Source organism: Elephantulus edwardii, unplaced genomic scaffold (genome assembly GCF_000299155.1).
Source record: "Elephantulus edwardii isolate Elephantulus edwardi_28Jun2011 unplaced genomic scaffold, EleEdw1.0 scaffold00218, whole genome shotgun sequence".
NCBI lineage: Eukaryota > Metazoa > Chordata > Mammalia > Macroscelidea > Macroscelididae > Elephantulus > Elephantulus edwardii.
In genome coordinates, this window is record NW_006399968.1 from 4345225 (window position 1) to 4352505 (window position 7281).

The following is a 7281-nucleotide window of genomic DNA, read 5'->3' on the forward strand; positions in this document are numbered from 1 at the left end:
GGGGAAATGGACAAATTCCTTGAAACTCATGCCCTACCCAGATTGACAAGGACAGATATAGAACAATTGAACAGACCCTTCACAAAAAAAGAAATTTAAAAGGTCATGAAAAGGCTTCCCCATAAGAAAAGTTCTGGACCAGATGGCTTCACAGCTGAATTCTACCAAGCATTCAGAGAAGATCTATCACCAATTCTACTTGAATGCTTTTAAAAAAATTGAAAAAAGAAGGAACAGTCCCAGCATCATCCTATGAACAAGCATAACCCTATACCAAAACTAGGCAAAGATATTACCAAGAAAGAAAACTACAGACTAATATCGCTCATAAATGTAGATGCAAAAATCCTTAAAAAAAATCCTAGCCAATAAAATCCAAAAGCACAGTAAAAAAAAAACAACAAAATACCACCAACCAGTCAGCATATTTCACCATATTAACAAAGTAAATAATATGATCTTAGCAATTGATGCAGAAAAGGCACTTGACAAAATCCAGCACTCCTTCCTGACAAAGACACTCAGAAAAATTGTAATAGAAGGGAATTTCCTCAATATAGTGAAAAGTATGCTGTACAAAACCAAGAGCCAATATCACTCTCAACTGAGAAAGAATAAAGACATTTTCCTTGTAAACAGGGATCAGACAAGGACACACACTGTCACGACTTCTATTCAATATTGTACTAGAAGTGCTTGCAAAGGCAATACAATAAGAGAAGGAAATAAAAGGCATCCAGATCAGCAAATAAATGGCTAAACTATTGCTATATTCATATAGTATGACAGTGTACATAGAAACCCCAAGGACACAACCTAAAAACAATTAGAGCTAGTAGACCAGTTCAGTAGAATTTCAGGATACAAGTTGAATATCCCAAAATCAGTGGGATCCCTCTATAATAAAAAAGAGAACTTAGAAAAGGAATCTGAGAAAGCAATAGTATTTATAATAGCCAGCCACTAATTGAGATACTTGGGAGTGAACCTGACTAGAGACAAAACAGACCTATACAAAGAAAACTACAGAACATTTCTGCAAGACACAAAAAAGACCTAAAGCAATGGGAAAATGCCTTGTTGATGGATAGGAAGACTCAATATTGTGAAAATAACAATTCTATAAAAAGCATTCTACATGTTCGATGCAATCCCAATCTAGATACCAAATCCATTTTTAAAGTATATCAAAAGAGAAATTGTCAACTTTATTTGGAGAGGAAAGATATCTCAAATAAGCAAAACACTTCGGAAAACTAAAATTAAGGTGGGATGTATAGCACTCTCTGCCCTCAAAACCGACTACACATCAGTAGTAACCAAAACAGCTTGGTACTGGTACAATGACAGGCACATAGACCAATGGAATAGAGTTGAGAACCCAAAAATGGATCTCCTATCTATAGTCAACTGATATTCAACAAGAAAATAAAACCTATCAAATGAGGTAATGGCAACCTCTTCAACAAATGGTTCTGGAAAAACTGGACTACTACGTGCAGAAAAATGAAACAGGATCCACATCTCACACCATACACAAAAGTCAACTCAAAGTGGATCCAAGAATGGGAAGTAAAGTCTAAAACCATAAAGTTCAGCAGAGACAAACTGGGATCAAGCTTAGATAGCCTAGTCTATGGTATAAGCAGACTGTCAATACCAGCCAAAAATGCTCAATCTGGAGAGGATAAAACTGATGAATAGAACCTTCTAAATATTAAATCCCTGTGCACATAAAAACCTTTAATGATCATAGTGAAAAGGAAACATACTGACTGAGGGGAGGGGGAGAAGCTTTGGCAATACTATTTCACACAAGGGTCTCATATCAAAATCTTACCAAATCCTACAGGGCCTTCAGAAGAAAAAGACTGATAACACAATTATAAAATGGGTAAAATCTTGCAATGAGAAAGTGACCAAACAAGATGAATTAATGATAATTGGTGACTGGAATGCAAAAGTTAGAAACAGTGAAGAAGGAATAGTAGTTGGAAAATATGAGCTTGGTGATAGAAATGAGGCAAGGAATAGAATGATTGAATTTTATATTTTCAATTATCTATTCATTGTAAATATATTTTTTAAAAGACATAAATGACATGAATCTGCTAATTGGCTCAGTAGTGAGACTCTTTGTTTTATTGATGTTGCGTTTCAATCCATATCATATTGAAGATTACAGTCCTTGACTTCTGCAGCAAATGCCTCATCTTAAGAATAGGTGCCAATGAAGGAATTTTTCTTTTACTTTTCAAAGAGAAGAGTGAACTGGTGGTGGGCGTTGGAGAGGGGTGGGGAGAAAAGTGCAACAATGAATGAATGAAAATCCAAAATCTCTGTAAATGTTCATTATAATTAATAATAATAATAATAATAAAACAAAATAAAAAAGAACCATATGGAATAAAGTGTCTGCATCTTTTGGAAAGCAGTCACATTATATTAGTGTTTGGTACTGAAAGATGCTAACAATAAATTCTTTGAAAGAATCAATTCCATGAATGGGAAAAAAAAAGAATAGGTTTGAAATATTCAACATCAATGATTGAAGACCAAATGAGTTATAAGATAAAATAAAGGATATCATCCAAGACAGAGGAGAAATAAACAACCAAATTGGATGTCAGAAGAGACTCTGAAAATTGCAATAGAGCATTGAGAAGTCAAAACAAAGGGAAAAGATACTGAAGTAAAAGAACTAAACAGAAGATTCCAAAAGGCAGCTCAAGAAGACAAACCAAAGTATTTTAATGGAATATGCAGAAAGCAGGATTTGGAGGATAAAGAAGGGAAGAATTCCCTTTGCATTTCTTTAGCTGAGAGAACTGAAAATCCAATTTAAACCTCAAGTCACAATATATAGAAAGATGCTATGGGCAATATATTGGATGATCCAGAAGGTGTCAAAAGAAGATTGAGAGAATACATAGACTCACTCTACCAAAGAGAACTAAAACAACACTGAAAAAATTCAGGATATATCATGAAGGAGCAAATTGGCACTGCATTTAAAACATTGGCAATAAAGAAGGCCCCAGAAATCAATGGGATACCAATTGACTTGTTTCAATTAACAGATGCACTCACCAGTCTATGCAGGAAGTTTGGAGGATAGCTGTCTGGCCAATGATTGGAAGAGGTTCATATTCGTTCCCATTCCCAAGAAAGGTAATCTAACTAAATGTGGAAGCTACCAGACAATATTATTACTATCACATACAAGTAAAATACTTCTGAAGATCATACAAAAATGGCTATCAGAGTACATAGATAAAGAACTGCCAGAAGTTCTAGTAGGATTTAGAAGAGGCTATGGCAGCAGGGACATCATTGTTGATGTCAGATGGATCTGTCTGAAAGTAAAGAATATCAGAAGAATGTCTATGTATGCTTTATTTACTATGCAAAGGCATTTAACTGTGTGGATCATAACAAGTTATGGCTAACATTGAAAAAAAAGGGAATTTCAGAGCACTTAACTGTGCTCATGGAAAACCCATACCTAGATCATGAGGCTGCTGTGTGTACAGAGCAAGGTAGCACTATATGGCTTAAAATGGAGAAGGGAATGTGTCAGGGTGTATTTTGTCTCCATACCTATTCAATCTGTATGCTAAGCAAATTATTCAAGAAGTTGGATTGAGGAGGAATGTGATATGATTATCAGAGGGAGACTCTTTAATAGCCTATGTTATGAAGATGACAGAACTTTTATTTCTGAAAGTGAGGAAGACTTGAAGCACTTTTTGCAGAAGATCAGAAAACACAGCCTTTAATATGGATTACATCTCAATGTCAAGGAAGCAAAGATTCTTACTACTAGACTGATAAACAGTATCATGATAGATAGAGAAAAGATTACAACTGCCAACAATTTCATCTTATTTGGATCCACAATTAACACCCTTGTTACAAGCAGTCAGGAAACCAGGAAACATATTTCACTGGGAAAGTCTGCACTTAGGGACCTCTCCAAACTATTGAAGAGTAATAACAGTTTGAGGACTAAGTTGCATCTTATTCAGGCCATGTTATTTCTGATCACTTGATATGTATTTGAAAGTTGAACAATGAATAAGGATGACAGAAAAATAATTGATGACTTTGAGCTGTAGTTTTGGAGAAGAGTACTGAAGATCCCACAAACTGCCAACAGAACAAACTGGTATGTCTTGGAGAGGGTGCAGCAAGAGTGTTCTTTGGAGGCAAAGATGTTAGGGCTTCACCTCATATACTTTGGATATGTTGCTAAGGAGAGACACTGTACTCAGAAAGCTAGAGTGAGTTGGTGAAAGGAAGACCCTTTACCAGGTAGATTGACATGGTGACTGCTGCAATGGGCTCTGATGTGCCAGGAAGTGTAAGGATGGCACAGGATAGGGCAGGGTTCAGTCAGATGTGTTATTCATAGGATTTCTATGGGCTGTACTCCAGTAGATGGCACCTAACAACAACAACAACAATATCTTAAGTCTCTCCCCATCTCGCAGTATGATCTCTACTGCCTTGCCCTTTGTTCCTGCAAATCCCTTCCCCTGGCTAACCCCTGGCATCCTGCAAGGTTCTCCTCAAATTTCCTCCCTTTTGGTGTCATTCAGCAACCACCTTCTTTCCAGATAACACGCCTGTTTTGTGCTTTCATATGACTGTGAGATTTCCCTGCCATGGAAATTATTGAAATTACTTCTCTTTCCAACTATGAGTCCCAGAGAACAAAATTCATGGTTTTTATTTCTATTTAAATCTCCAGAATTTGGTATCTTGTTCTCTCTTTGAGCTTGGAATGAAAGCATGGAAAGACTCTGATAAAATAATCTTCTAATGACTGGGGGCAGAAGGAAACAATATCTAAACATAAGTTTCTAAACACTCTATTAATATCAACTGCAAATTCAATTTTGAGACTTTGTCAGGCCAAGGAGCAGAAGAGACAGAAGAAAGGAGCATGCAACGAAGATATAGAGAGCCATTGCCCTAGGTCACCTACAGGCAGGGGTCAACTCTGTGGACAGCAGAAGTAACTATCATACTCCAAAGTAAAGACCAAGTCTTCCTCATGAGAGAGATCAAGTAACTTGTCCAAGTTCACAAAACCAGTTAAAGAGTGGACTTATTTTTCAAACTAGCTCCAGATATTCCAGATATTGTCTTAAAATGCTAACATATTACTTTTCAACCTTTATTTATCCACTTATTAACCTTCCTCTGGTAACTTCTGGTGCCAGACATTGAGTGAAGTAAGTGTTAAGAATTACATAGAGGGTAGCTTTTTGGTGGCCTAGTGGCAAGAAGCTGCACTGCAATCCCAGAGGTATGTGGTTCAAATCCACCAGATGCTCTGCTGGAGAAGGAGGGGCAATCTCCTCCTGTACCAGTCAGATCTGATTTGACAGTACACACACAAAAATAATAATTTTTTTTAAAAAAAGGAATTACATGGAGGCCTATGCACATCTTTTTGACTGCGTGCATCTCCTCATGTCAAACAATTAAGTAAGTACCTGACTTGAGAATTTCTTGATGTGTACTGGACTTGTCTCTTGCCTGAAACACTAGACTGTGACACCATTGACTGGTGGGGTCCCTCTCCCTCTGGCTGGAGGCACCTGGTCCTGCCACCCAGACCCCTGAACACACCTTAAGGACCTTATCTGGCTGCAGGGACACTCTTGCCTGCTGTAGGGGTGGAAGCACATCCAGGCAATTTTCTGGAAGTCCCAGCGCTGTTGACTGGAAGCCTTGCCCTCATCAACCAGAAGCTCTGCCCTGGTGCCCAGAAGTCCCACCTGTGCCACAGAAGGTCATCTGGAGTATCTGATGTCACAGCCTGGATGCCCCAATCCCAATGACTGGAGGCCAACCCACTGCCACCCCTCTGAACTACACCAGAGACATGAGAATCACAAGTGAAACCATTTCATTTATTCTACCCTCCCAAAGTGAGAGCTGCCTTTAGCCTGGAGCACCTTTGACTGGTCTAGCAGTAACAGTTGTCTGACAGAGGAGGCTGCTGATTCACAGGCCCTTTCTCTCCCAAACTGAAGCAAGTCTTCCCTTGAGGCAAAAGTATGGAAAGAAACCCAAGCAGGGTACCTGCCCCACCTTCCTCTGGAGCAGTGATATCAGACCAAGAGCCTGCTATCACCTCAGGCGTGAAAAACACTACCATAGCAATGCCACAAAGAAAGCAGGCTCCCTGACACCCTACACATACCCAAAACAAGATGTTACCCCCAAAAGTTGACACAGCATCAGTGGATTTTCAAAAGTCAGAACATCTGGTAGAACTTTCTGGAACAGAATTTAAAGAACAATGATTGAATATTTTCAATAAGTAAAAGACAAACTTGAAAAATTACAGGACACTGAAAGAAAAAACCAAGAAGAGCTTAAAAAAAATCCAAAACAATGCAGATAAAACAAACGAGGCATTAGAGACTCTGGAAAAACAAGAAACCACAAAAATATGAGGACCAATGTTTTAGATGCTGCCAACATGTTGGAGGGACATATGAACAGAGTTAAAAACATGGGGAAAAGAACTGCCAACATGTTGGAGGGACATATGAACAGAGTTAAAAACATGGGGAAAAGAACCAGTAACATAGAAGATAGGAAGGATTGCTGCCACTGATATGCTAGAACAAAAAGCAGAATCAAAAAGGAAAGGAAAAAAAGAAAACCTAAGAATAATGTGGGACATCATCAAGAGAAATAATGTGCATAATCAGAATCCCCAGAATGGGAAGAAACAAGTAAAGGCACCAAAGAAGCTGTGGAAGAATTACTAGAAGAAAACTTTCCAGGCATAATGAATAATGAGAGAGTATATATTCAAGAAACTGAGCAAACACCAAATAGAATAGACCCCATAATAAAAACACTAAGGTCTATCATAGTCAAATTTGCCAGAATCAAAGATAAAGGGAGAATTCTGAAAGCAGCTAGGGAAAAACAAAACACAACCTATACGGGAGAGCAAATAAGATTAAGTGCTGATTTTTCAGCAGAAACCATGTGAGCAAGAAGACAGAAGACATACATTGAACACTCAAAGAACACAACTCTATACCAAGAATACTATACTCAGCAAATCTGTCAGTCAAAGATGAAGGAGAGATCATGATATTCTCAGAAAAACAGAACTTAAGGGAGTTCGTAAACTCAAGACCAGCATTGCAGGAAACACAGAGAGACGCCCTTCTTACAGAGGTGCCACAGAAAGCAGGATGGACCAAAGTAACTAGCAACATCACCAAAAAGAACCCAACAAAATAA